Here is a 12,305-nt window from a genome sequence, read left to right on the forward strand (position 1 = left end):
TATCACTATAAAAAGAATGCTTTAGACTATTTTAGATCTGAATCTATCTCTCTCTTTCTTCTTGACCTCTCTCTATTTCCTCTCTTTCTTCTCTTACTTCTTTTTCTATTATTTTCCATGAACTAATTTTTTTATCTAGGGTTTTTAATGTAGTCACTTGGATTTCTATCTAATTGAATTATGATGTTCTATTGATTTTTATTCTCTATTCTAATCTATATAATGTGTATTTAATGCTAGTAAATACTTGATCACTATTTACTTGATTTAATGATTTTGATTCAAAATTCGAAAGATAAGAATTGAATATGGTATCATTGTATAAACATAGGTTGCATATTTGACGAAAGTACATGTATGGCTTGTGTAGTAATTAGGTTTCCATGCTTAATGCCTTCTATATATTTAAGTTTATCACAGAGATGTAGAAAACCTGCATATAGGTTGAGATCTTATATCTTGAAAAAGAATAGGAATTTATTTATGTTAACCTGCTATTAGAATAGAAAGAAAGAAATCTAGAATTGATTAATACAATTAGTAGAATGAAAAGTTGATGAAATTAACACCCTAGGTCTTTTTTCATAGTGATTTAAATCTTTTATTTAGTTGATTTTTTTTTAAAGTATTTTCAAATTTAAAATTAAATTAAAAAATCAAATTCTTAGTTGCCAAATAGAAATTTAAAGAACAATTAGTGGTACTTGGAAGATAGTCTTCGAGGGAACGATATTTTACTTATCATATATTACTTGAATCGATTGTGTGCACTTGCGTATATACATATTTTCACGATCAAATGGTTATTACGAATGCATTGTGACTAGGTTTTCAACGAGGCTTGGATTAGGGGAGTGTGCTCGAGATCGTATTGGCTTATTAGCTCGGGACACAGGTAAGAAAACTGTTGTGCTCGTAGAGCAGGGCACGACCCTATTGTTTGTGTTTCAGGGCGCGACCCTATTGTTTATGCTCAATATATGTGTTGATATTTGTGATTATTATTTTGTGTTATGTATGTTATGAGTGAACGACGAGCCGGGAACGGCAAAGGCCGAAAACGGCATGAAACCGAGTACGACAAGGGGTTGGGATCAGCGTTGAGCACGCTGAGTGCAGGCCGCTAGGGCGAGACCCTCCTAGGGTGCTAAATCCACCCACTCGGTGAAGACAGCGAACCTAGGGCCTAGTAAAGCACCTGGGTCGGCGTAGGCCGCTATTTGTTTAGGGTGATGGTTGTTTTGTTGTATATTGTGGATTGTTATGTTATATGTTATATGTTGGGTTTTCTTGCTGGGCTTCGGCTCACGGGTGCTCTATGGTGCATGTAAGGGCAAAGGAAAGATCGACCAATCATGAGTACGGAGAATGTGGAGTGATAGGTACATGTTCGGCCATCCTGGCTGATTAGTGGTGAAAAATACACATTTATTGATCTTAATAGTCAAAATAAATTACGTTTTAATTAATATTTTCATAAAATTAATGTGGTTTATTTTATAAATGAAAATATGTGATTATGATTGAATTTTTTTTATTTTGTAGGAATTAATTGATATTTTTGGCACTTGGAAAAAAAAGAAAAAAAAAAGAGAAAGAATCAAAATTGAAAAAAGATTTGAACTTTTGGCATTTTTTAAGACAGTTGGCCTAAAAAACTGGCCCAAAAGAGCCCAGGTCCGCCTAAGTTCTGCTCCACCTCCAGCCGACACATGGCCAAGCCCCCATCGTGCCAATTGTCCGCGACCTTCTCTAGCAGCTCTGACCCGCGAGTGACCTAGCCCACCGACCCGACGACCTGCGAGCCTCCCAGCCTCTCCTCCTGTGTTGACCAGGTCAACCAGCATACCTGCCAGCCATTCAAGCGTCGCCACATCAGCACATCTAGCTGCCTTTTTGTCTCCCTCCCCAGCCAGCCGTGACACGTGGCACACCCCTATTGGGCACGAATTGTTCAATATTTTAGCTGCCCACAAGCACCCATCAACCCATATTTTGTGGGTATTGAGCTTTGCACATTTCTATTTTGAGCTTCAAAGCTCATTCTTTTTGGTGTTTTATTAAAAGATCAAATTGACTATTCACCAAAATAACTAGGTTAATATTAATAATAAGATTTGATTTTTCAAAATTATATTTTATTATTAATATTTCAAATTTATTGTGTAACCCCCATTTGTTGTTTAATTTCTTTTTAGTTATTTTCTCTCCCTATAAATAAGGACTCCTTCTTCACAATTAGTATGTAATTTTTAGAGTAAAGAAACTATAACAAAATTTCTACTCACTTTCTTCTCATATTTTCTTCTTAGAATTTTGTGAGAATCATAAGCATAATGACCTAATCTTCCTAGGAAGGTTAGGAATGATTCCATATGCTAGTGATGTTATTTTGCTACTTTGAGTTACTATATTTTTAATGTAATGTATTTGAGTTATTTATGTTCTTTCATCCCCATTTTCTATCTTGTTATCTTTATTTACTTGTGCTAATAGTATATAGGATTAGTCATGCTCTTTCTACGTGCTTCTAATTAGTAAAAGTAATATTGATATAGAATTTTATGTATAATCTTCTATTGCATTATTGCCCTTGGGTATTTTGTCATTTTTAGATTTTTCATAAGATTAACATTGTGTTTTTAAAGTAAAGAACTTTATAATTGATGGCTGTTGTATACCACACAAATTTAACAATGATTTTTTATGGCTGTCGTATACCACACAAATTTAACAATGATTTTACTTTCAATACTTCCAATTATTTCAGTATAATAGCAAGCACAGGTCGAACCCACGAGGACTATCGTTCACTTTATTATTCAAGAATTAACACTAAAACTTAAAAGGGGATTTTGATTTTTAACTCAAAATTAAATAGCATAAACTAGAAATCAATTAAAGATGGATATTACGATATTAAGAAGCAGTTAAAGGTTAATCTCCACCCTCGACAATCATTCCTAATTACTAATAATAAATATTATTCAAATTTCTCAATTAAACTATTAACCCCGCAGATAACGTTGAAGCAGTCAATTATCTCAGTCTCCCTATTATAAGTAATCAAGGCGAAGCGCTCAATAATTAACTCTTTTATCTAAGCAATAAATCTATGAAGCATACAATCTATTTAACTTAGATAAAGCATTAAGTCCTATGGAAACAAGTTAATTTAGGCAATAAATTAATGAAGCATATAATTCATTTAACTTAGGTTCTAATTTTCATCACAATCAACAATTCTTTTGACATAACTATCAATTGGAATTTATCACAAACACTTAGAATCCTAAACTATTAGATGAGTAGTAATTCTAAGATGACAATTGAACAATGTAAAACCTTAATTAGTTGGCCACCTAACAAGAAATTACAAGATTCATAACATTCAATTGGAAAAATAGACACAATCTAATATTGAGAGAAATTAAAGAACAATATTCATTATCAATAATCAAGAATTCATCTCTTGGGTTTTGAATTAACCCTTAACCTAAAAAGAACCTACTCCATAATAGTAATCATAATCACAAACATAATTATAATTAAAATTAAAGAAATTAAGGGAAGAAAAGAAACTAGATTGATGAAGAAAAGTAATGTAGTCTTGTAGTCTTCTCTTCAGCCCTTTCTCAGTCTTTTTCTCTCTTAAAACCGTCATAAAGATTCCTCTCAAATTAACCATAATCATCCTTTATAGTCTCAATTAAATTCTAATTAAAAAGTAATAAAAAATCTGAAAACGACGTTGCGAGCCGCGGCCTAGAACAAAATCTGTGCCTAAATCTGTCCCTCAGGCAGCGGCCTGAGTTTTATTCGTAGTGGCCTGTCTGGAAGAAAAAATTCTGAAAGTGCAATTTCCATTTAAAGTGCCGCGGCCTGAGTTTTTTGAGCCGCGGCCTACCTCCAATTTCTTCAATTCTTGATCTTAGATAGCTTCCACATTGCCACCACTTCCACATTTCAATCCCGAAAGCTTTGAATACTCCTAAAACTTTATTTTAACTACACTTGCCACCAAAATGTCAGATTTATCATCATAAAACGCAACGTACAAAATATGTTGTAGAATCACGAAACTTAGTTAAAACTATTAAAAATGCTATCATAATACCATCCAAGCATAGAAAAACTTAACAAATATTAACACAAAAATGACCTTATCAAATTCCCCCACACTTGAATATTGCTAGTCCCTTAGCAAAACACTAAAATAACAAAACTAAAAATAAAACAAACTAATCTAGACTCACTAAACAAAGGTCTTGTCAAAAGCTTGAATGTCTTTGAGAATCACATAAATAAGTAATGCCAAAACAATTTAGATTTTCATACTCATTAGAATTTCAACTCCATATGTAATTTACCATTTGATTTTCAAAATTAATTTACTAAGCACTTAATCACAACACCAACCTAAATGCATCAAATTTAATCCATACTTGCGAAATAATTTTCTTTTAAATCAGTGCCTATATACCAAAATGTTTTTCAATGAAAAGTGTTATACCCAAAAATTGGAGAATGCATCCTAGGAGGCTAAGGAGAATGCATTCTAGGAGAGTTAAGGGGAGTGGTCCTAGGAGACCCTAAGGAGGATGTGGTCCTAGGAGACCCCAAGAGAGTGATCGTAGGAGAACCCAAGGATGAGGTCCGAGGTGAACTCAAGAAAGTGTAACTAAGAGACCCCAAGGAGGATGTGGTCCTAGGAGACCCCAAGGGTGTGTTTGAGGTAAGCCTCCCAAGGTTTCCGAAGTGTTGGCTCGAACGTGTCCAAGGTAAGTAGATAAGGAGGAGGAGTCCCATGCAAGCCAAGAATGGAGACTTAGATTCTACCAAGGAGAGCCTACACAATGTCCGATCGGACATAATTGGGAGATGCTAAAAGGGAGTGCCTCAGGCTTGTCCAAGGAGAGATGTCAAGGAGGATGCCTTGGACCACCTTGGTCCAAGGAGAAGGCAAGAGGAGGATGCCTCGGACCACCTTGGTCCGAGGAGAAGGCCACAAGGTCCGATCGGACCTTGATTGGAGAAGGTATGCTTGGACTTGTCCGAGGTGAGAAGCAAGGGTGTTGCTTCGGACCACCTTGGTCCGAGGAGAGCCAAGCATGCATATATCACCTTGGTCCAAGGAAAGCTTGAAGGAGTAACCAACATGCATGTGAGACTACGTCAAAATCCCCAGAAACAACTTCAACAACATACCCGGGAATCTCTCATTTCTCACTCAAATTAAGGAATCAGTTGCATTTTAAACATTTATTGTAATATAAATATAAGATGAATAATAAAATATCCCGATCATAAGGGGATATCAGTTGAGGATCCCAAGCCTATAAATAGAGAGCTTATGGGATGAGAGAGGGGGTTCTTCTGCTTCTTCTTTCTAGAGAGAGAAAATTGGGTCTGTGTATTCTAGAGAGAGAAAGTGCTGATATTTGAGAGAACTCTTGTATTTTCACAATCTGTACTGAAGAAACTCAGTTGGCTCAGTCCATCTGATCTTGAGTATAGATCTATAAATCACAACTCTTAGTGGATTAGGCTATTACCGACAATCGGGGCTGAACCACTATAAAAATCTCTTGTGTGTTCTTTATTTTATTTATTATACCGTCTGTGTTGTTTATATTCTCTTGAAGGCTTGTCGTTATTGACGTTCTCACGTCGTTGGCTAAAATCACAGTCAACAAAAAGCATCCACTCCATAGACATTAACCAATCATTCTCCACTAATATAAACACACAATGATAAAAAATCAAAAGGTCTTTATAGGCTTGTAATGTAAGGCTAAGGTTAAGGGTAATTGAGAAAGATACATTTAAGCTCAAATCACACCATAGCATACATCAATTTCATTCTTTGAACTTGCCCCAAATTTTCCCATGCAAATCAAGAAGTACCTATTTTTTTTTCTTACTCTTCTTTCCATAATGATCTCACTATTTCCCCCACACTTATACTTTTGCAAAATTTGCATATATGCATTTTCTTTCATTGCAAATCATTTTTTCTTTTGTTTTTTTTTCATAATATTCCAAGGAGAGAAATAGAGATCATACACAAATTACAACCAAACAAATAACCCATAAGTATTTCCCTCCTTTTTTTAACAAACCATCCCACAAGATCAAATCATATATAAATAACCATGGTGTAATGGGTTACAAAAAGAAATATTTTTCAAAGAAGTATAAGGTCAAAAATTTCGGTTCATAGAAGAAAAGAAATAGTCATCATGGCTCAAACATGGGAAACTAATGATTATCATATAATAGGTGGGATTGAACTGCTCAAACGATCCAAAGAACTGCCTTAATCATTTCCTAATCATGTGTACTTATGATTTCGCCTCAAATAATTGATTAATGATTTCTAGAGTGGTTGGGACTTAAATTTTTTTTTTCAACAAGCATAAATTTTTTTCAACACGTTTAAGTGGTGAATTCAATCGTGCATAGAGTGAAAAACAACATAAATCAAAATAGCAATTCACATAGGAGTCAAGCACACAAATCATACAAAATTCTTCATTGTCTGACATCACTTTAAGCATAATTCAAAGTTTCATCATCGACCAATGCTTTCAACAAGACCAACACAAAAAAACACGCAAAAAAATAATAATAATAAAATTAAACTAAATAAAAATACGAAAAAAATAAAAATAAAAATAATTAAAATCAACAGCAGACAAAATAAAGATACGAAAAAAAAAATTAAAATCAACAGCAGACAAAATGAAAATGAAATTGTTCCCTTCCCCCACACTTAAACAATGCATTGTCCTCAATGAAAATAAAATGAAAGATAAGGAAAAGAAAAATCCCTCAAGTACAATGCGTTGCTCCATTATAGTGACATTCATTGCTATCCTTCTTAGGTTGCAAATATAAAATTATTCGTCAACGCATCAATAAGTGGTTGACGCCCATAATAAGCGTCATATAATACAACTTGAAGGTTGTCATTGTGAATGCCCTCAAACTTGGCTAGATTTGGAATTGATGGGCTCCAATGTTCAACTTGACTTTCTTTGGAAATATAAGCATGATTGATGCAAATGAATGATTCTAATGGAGGCGGAGATGGTGGTGGCCTATAAGGATTGTCATATGTGTACTCTTCCATTACCATTAGCTCACTATATTGAGGATTGAGTACTTGTTGCATGGAGTGTGATGATGGATTTGGCCTTTCTTCACTACTTTGCTCAAATAATTTATCCACATCTTGGGTAGAGATAGCATTCAACATTACTATTGTCTCTCCCTTTTCTTCGTTACTTTGGATTGAAGAGGGCTCCATTTGATGTTCAAATTCTTCCATTGGTAGCTCCATCTCCTCACCACTCCCCATATTGACCTCCTCACTTTGTTATTTCCCCTTTGAATTTTCCAAATTCCTCAAGGTTGAATCTTTGCTTATAATTAAGGCGTCATTTTTAGCCATATACTCCATCATCAATACCTCCAGTGAATTTGATTGAGCCGCTTGGTGAGATTTCTCTTCTATAATTACTTCTTGAAAATTATCTCAATTTTCCTCATTTGATCCTTGAGTACAATTGTTAAAAGTTGGCTCCATATTATTATAATTGCTCTCCCACCCTTGGTTGGTCATTGAACAATTCCAATACCACCATTCATTGTATTCTGCCATGTCTTCCAACATCCAATAGGCTTCATCCACAGATACTTGGTAGAAATTGGTGGTACCATCTCCTCTTTCTACCCATTCTCTTACTTCGACATTCAACCCATTGAGGAAGACCTCTAATTGGCACTCTTTGGACAAACCATGGTATGGGAACCTCATTAGCAAAGCTTTGTATCTCCAACATGCCTTGTATAAAGGCTCAAAGTCAAGTTGAACAAAATTCATGAGGACTTGCATATGAGACATCTCAAGTTCCTCACAAGACAAACAACAAAGAAAGAAAAAAATAATAAAAAGAAAAAGAAAAAAAATGAAAATAAAATATATATACCAAATTAGAATCAAGAATCAATTATATTTTATAGTGATTAAATAGTCCCCGGCAACGGCGCCAAAAATTTGATGGCTGTCGTATACCACACAAATTTAACAATGATTTTACTTTCAATACTTCCAATTATTTCAGTATAATAGCAAGCACAGGTCGAACCCACGAGGACTATCGTTCACTTTATTATTCAAGAATTAACACTAAAACTTAAAAGGGGATTTTGATTTTTAACTCAAAATTAAATAACATAAACTAGAAAGCAATTAAAGATGGATATTACGATATTAAGAAGCAGTTAAAGGTTAATCTCCACCATCGACAATCATTCCTAATCACTAATAATAAATATTATTCCAATTTCTCAATTAAACTATTAACCCCGCAGATAACGTTGAAGCAGTCAATTATCCCAGTCTCCCTATTATAAGTAATCAAGGCGAAGCGCTCAATAATTAACTCTTTTATCTAAGCAATAAATCTATGAAGCATACAATCTATTTAACTTAGATAAAACATTAAGTCATATGGAAACAAGTTAATCTAGGTAATAAATTAATGAAGCATATAATTCATTTAACCTAGGTTCTAATTTTCATCACAATCAACAATTCTTTTGACATAACTATCAATTGGAATTTATCACATACACTTAGAATCCTAAACTATTAGATGAGTAGTAATTCTAAGATGACAATTGAACAATGTAAAACTTTAATTAGTTGGCCACCTAACAAGAAATTACAAGATTCATAACATTCAATTGGAAAAATAGACACAATCTAATATTGAGAGAAATTAAAGAACAATATTCATTATCAATAATCAAGAATTCATGTCTTGGGTTTTGAATTAACCCTTAACCTAAAAAGAACCTACTCCATAATAGTAATCATAATCACAAACATAATTATAATTAAAATTAAAGAGATTAAGGGAAGAAAAGAAACTAGATTGATGAAGAAAAGTAATGTAGTCTTGTAGTCTTCTCTTCAGCCCTTTCTCAGTCTTTTTCTCTCTTAAAACTGTCATAAAGATCCCTCTCAAATTAACCATAATCATCCTTTATAGTCTCAATTAAATTCTAATTAAAAAGTAATAAAAAATCTGAAAACGACGTTGCGAGCCGCGGCCTAGAACAAAATCTGTGCCTAAATCTGTCCCTCAGGCAACGGCCTGAGTTTTTTGAGCTGCGGCCTATCTCCAATTTCTTCAATTCTTGATCTTAGATAGCTTCCACATTGCCACCACTTCCACATTTCAATCCCGAAAGCTTTGAATACTCCTAAAACTTTATTTTAACTACACTTGCCACCAAAATGTCAGATTTATCATCATAAAACGCAATGTAGAAAATATGTTGTAGAATCACGAAACTTAGTTAAAACTATTAAAAATGCTATCATAACACCATCCAAGCATAGAAAAACTTAACAAATATTAATACAAAAATGACCTTATCAATAACTCAAATAGACTTTTGTTAGAAAATAATATAGACTTTAATGCTAGATTTTCCAAGTAAATGTTGGGGTGTGAACTATTTACTTGTGCATTTTTGTAAATCAAGTAACCAAGTAACTAAACAAGCATATGGATGATTCTTGAAACATTTCTATTTCTCAAACTCTTGATTTCCCTTACTTTTGTTTCACTTACCTCATTTTATCATTTCATCAAAAAGACTCTACCAAAATCTCAAATCTCTTTTCATTTCCATTTTTTATTTAGTTCATGTTACTAACTTTTTGTGTTATTTTCTACTAATCTTTTGATTTTAGGTTACCTCCTTGTGGATCGACCTCTCGATTTATACTACAACCACCGCTTAGTGGTTGTCATGATTTGGGCGTTAAACACTGGCTGCCACAGCCAGGTTCTAACCAGGGAGCTCGTAGATCCCAAAAACGCATAGTTTCCCCTCCAAAAATAACTTCCCCTGTTGGTGAACGCATTAGATATTTTCCTAAACCGGTAGGTCCTTGAGCGGATCCCACGTTAGCCCCAAGACGTTGGTCTCTAACTAGAAAAGTAAATGCTTGAGCTTGAGAAGCTTCTGGACCAGTGGGCCCGTAAAACTCACTAGGATAAGCTGTATTATTGAACCAGACAAAGCAACAAGCAATAAAACCAAAAACTGCTAAAGCACCTAAACTATAAGACAAGTAAGCCTCTCCAGACCATACAAGTGCATGACGAGCCCGTGCAAAGGGTTTGGTTAAGATATGCCAGATTCCACCAAGTATACAAATGGAACCTAACCATACATGTCCTCCAATTATATCTTCCAAATCGTCCACCAAAAGGAGATTTGAGTAAATAACCAAATACAATACTTGGACTAAGGGTCAAATTGGTAATTTTTCTTACATCTCCTCCCCCCGGAGCCCAGGTATCATATACACCCCCAAAATAAAGAGCCTTAAATACTAGAAGAAAAGCACCTACACCTAACAAAATTAAGTGAATACCCAAAATTGTAGTCATTTTATTTCGATCTTTCCATACATAACTGAAGAATGGAAAAGATTCTTCAAGAGTTTCAGGTCCCAGAAGTGCATGATAAATATCGCCAAAGCCCAATACTACAGAGGAAATTAAGTGAAGTACTCCAGACACAAAGTATGGAAAGGTGTCTAGAACTTCCCCGTCGGGCCCTACCCCCCAACCTAGAGTAGCTAGGTGGGGAAGTAAAATTAAGCCTTGTTCATACATAGGCTTCTCTGGGACGAAATGAGCCACTTCAAATAGGTTCATTGCTCCGGCCCAGAATACGATTAATCCGGCATGGGCTACATGAGCCCCCATCAGTTTACCGGATAAATTGATAAGTCGGGCATTCCCGGCCCACCAAGCGAAACTGGTGGTTTCTTGGTCACAACCAGCTAAAGCTAAAGTTCCATTAAAGAGCGTTTCCACGAGGTAGAACCTCCTCAGGGAATATAAGATTTTCATGAGGCAAATCTTGAGCCGCCATCCAAGCACGAATACCCTCGTTTAAGAGAATATTTTTGGTGTAGAAAGTCTCAAATTCAGGATCTTCCGCTGCACGGATTTCCTGAGAAACAAAGTCATACACATGTAGATTCAAAGCCAGACTACTACTCCAAGAGCACTCATCCATAAACCGGTTACTGGTACAAATAACATAAAGAAATGTAACCAACGTTTATTGGAAAAAGCAACCCCAAATATTTGGGACCAAAAGCGGTTAGTGGTGACCATTGAATAAGTTTCTTCAGCTTGAGTTGGGTTAAAAGCACAGAATGTATTTGCACCATCACCATCTTCAAATAAAGTGTTTTCTACGGTAGCTAGGGGTGTTCATATAAACCGCAAACCGCGGTTTGGAACCAAACCGCACCGCACCAAACCGCCAAAAACCGTAACAAATGAAACCGTTTTTCGATGGTTTGGTTTAACCGGACCGCTCAAATTTAATGGTTTGGTCACGGTTTCTAATTTTTTAAAACCAATTAAACCGGACCGGACCGTAATTTTTTCTAAAAAAATAATTTTTAGAAATGATGGTTCAAAGGTTTGAACCCCTACACTTAAGTTAATATAAAGTCTACCAAACCATCCAAGCCAAACAATTTAATTGTTTAGGATATGTTTTTAGTGGTATTTAATACACGCACAAGTTTCTAAAACTAAAAAAAGAGAAATGTAAAGTCCCACATTGTTTAGAAAGTAAACATTTTTTTTTCTCACTTCTATAAAATGATTCAAAATACTTAAACTTACAACAACAAAGATAATAAGCTTCTTGTAGACTTTTATGGTCTTAAAAGTAAAGCTAAAACTATTATTATTTAAATATAATTATTTAGTTAATTATTTTATAATAAAAAAAGTTTTAAATTTTAATAATTTAGTTATATGGTTAAAACCAAACCAAACCGCACCAAACCGTTTATTTATGGTTTGGTTTGGTTTGGTTTTTTAATTTTAATGGTTTGGTTTGGTTTTTCATTTTGAAAAAACCGCATGAGTGGTTTGGTTTCAAAATTCTTCTAAACCGCACCAAACCAAACCGTGAACACCCCTAACGGTAGCACCATGAATAACACATAACAAAGCAGCACCCAATACCCCTGCAACTCCCATCATATGAAATGGGTTCAATGTCCAATTATGAAACCCTTGGAAAAAGAGGATGAATCGAAATATAGCTGCTACACCAAAACTTGGCGCAAAGAACCAACCAAACTGACCTAGCGGATAAATCAGGAATACAGAAACAAAAACAGCAATTGGACCGGAGAATGCGATTGCATTATAAGGTCGCAATTGAACAGATCGAGCAAGTTC

The 12,305-nt window shown here is 34.8% G+C and overlaps 1 pseudogene; it reads right to left on the reverse strand.

The window, feature by feature from the left end:
- Nucleotides 1–10,289: 10,289 nt before the first annotated feature.
- The window catches only part of LOC133834463 (photosystem II D2 protein-like), a 2,757-nt pseudogene continuing 741 nt past the window's right edge, over nucleotides 10,290–12,305 (reverse strand).

The sequence above is a fragment of the Humulus lupulus genome, chromosome 5 (assembly GCF_963169125.1).
Source record: "Humulus lupulus chromosome 5, drHumLupu1.1, whole genome shotgun sequence".
Lineage (NCBI taxonomy): Eukaryota > Viridiplantae > Streptophyta > Magnoliopsida > Rosales > Cannabaceae > Humulus > Humulus lupulus.